General features: G+C 31.0%; 1 long non-coding RNA gene across 1 annotated transcript in view; it reads left to right on the forward strand.

The window, feature by feature from the left end:
- Positions 1 to 2,157, forward strand: part of LOC117109749 — a 6,291-nt gene that overhangs the window by 831 nt on the left and 3,303 nt on the right. The gene's annotated exons all lie outside the window — the stretch shown is intronic.

Genomic DNA, 2,157 nt, shown 5'->3' on the forward strand with positions numbered 1-2,157 from the left:
TGGGAGGGGGCAGTGTTTATTCTAAGAAAAAAATAAACACCTTAGGGCGTTTATTTAGGGGAGGCATTTATTCCAAATGAGGATCCAGAGGGGAAGTTTATTCAAGGGGGCATTTATTCAAATAACTTATTTTTACATATTTCCTTTTTAATGCACCTAATGATAACAATAATACTTAATACATTGTTCTTTTCTATTTTTTTTATTCTGTTCATATATTTGGGTATATTTTATTGCATAAAAGAAGCTCGCATACAACACAGTCTCTTGCAGCATACGCTGAATTGAAAGACTCAGTAAAATTACAAAGATATAAAATGGCAATTAAAAATTTACAAATCATTAAAATATTGCAATATTAAATATGAAATTTATTAGAAACATTAAAAAGACAAAGTCACAAATTACAAAGACAAGAGTTGCAAAAGAAGAAATTCAAGACAAATTTAACAATTTAAGTTAAAAGTCAATAAATATATATACAAATTTTCACTTAAAAAATATACAATATTAAAGCTTAAGATACTAAAGTTGATAACAGTGGCGTAACACCTATGCGCTCTCGTGTGGTGGTGCGCTCTCGTGTGGTGGTCCGCAGGGCATCCCTAAGAACTCGGTCCTCAATCTAGCACCCTGACCCAGGAGTGCTTCGTTGATACATAACAGCATAATGTGTCACTGACATTGACTGTATATCATATTATATCTAGTGGCGAATTAAAGGGCCCTAAATTTTTTAATTTACGTTTGTGAGTGCCATTTCCAGCCATTTAGAGGTGCCGTAATCATAAATTTTCTTACCTCAGCCCCAACCATGGTGGGGCTCATGTGGTATTGACCCTTTATCAGTGAAAGAAAGTCTCTCTCTAGGCCCTATTATTATATTTTTATTAATTTTAACCATTCTGCTAACAGAATATTCGGTGGTCATTGACGTAAATTAATTACGTTGACACTAAAGCAAACAAGACAGTAGAACTTATTGTTATTATTGTTAATAGTGATATTTAGGATATTAGTGTAGAGAGATAAATAAAAACAAAATCTTGCTTTCTTATTCAATAAGTATTTTACGGTATATGAACTGTTTATTATTTTTCAATTGCAGTATCACAAATTATTAGTTTTTGTTTTGACTTGATATACAGTATTTATTTATTTATTTATGTATTTTTTTAATATTTTGTATATTCGCTTTCTAATCACTAGGTAACTGAGGATCAGAGGTATGGCGATATGAAAGGTCATCTTTTCTTTACTTTTTCCATCTTGTCTTATCTTTCTGTTCATTTCCTTTCCTTTCTCATATTCCTAATATCTTTCCATTTTTCTTTTTCTTTTTTTTTCTTTTTCTTTTTTTTTCCTTTCATATATTTTCCTTCTCTTTCCTTTCCTTTTCTTTCTTATTTCCTTTCTTAGGTTTCCTTATCTTTTCTTTCCTGTTCTTTCTTATATTTCCGTACCTTTTCCTTTCTTATTTTTCCTTATCTTTCTTTTCCTTTCTTATTTTCTTATCTTTTCTTTCCATTTCCTTTCTTGCAATTCTTTGTTGCTTCTTTTGTTTTCATTCTTGTTTCCTTTCTTACAATTCATTGTTGTTTCTTTCTTTTTCTTTCTTATGTTTCCTTGTCTTTTCTTTCCTTTCTTATATTTCCTTATCTTTTATTTCCATTTTCTTTCTTATCTTATATTTTCTTTCCATTCCTTACTTGTTTTCACTTTCTTATCTTTCCTTCCTTCTCCTTTCTTAGATGTCCTTTCTTTTATTTACTTTTCGATGTTCCCTTATCTAATCGCCGTACCAACTATGTCACCACTAATCCTCAGATAGTTTCCCTTATCTAATCGCCGTACCAACTATGTCACCACTAATCCTCAGATAGTTGATAAAACAAATTGATAATGTATTAATTCGTTACGCCACTCAGAAAGCCACAGGGCCCCCAGCCCCATCGTTACACCACTGGTTGATAATTTACCATAACAATAACGCTGTTTAATAAATGTAAAAATTTGAATTTAACTTTGTGTGAACAAGATGAAATTGTTTACAAATAATAAGTGTGTTTTTGAAGTTGTTATACCTTTCAAGCTGTCTCTTATACACATCTAGATGTGTATAAGAGACAGCATCATCTCAACATCATCTAAAAGGCA

This window comes from Anneissia japonica, unplaced genomic scaffold, assembly GCF_011630105.1.
Source record: "Anneissia japonica isolate Jap-2015-1 unplaced genomic scaffold, ASM1163010v1 scaffold3782_len1007564_cov172, whole genome shotgun sequence".
NCBI classification, from domain to species: Eukaryota; Metazoa; Echinodermata; class Crinoidea; order Comatulida; family Comatulidae; genus Anneissia; species Anneissia japonica.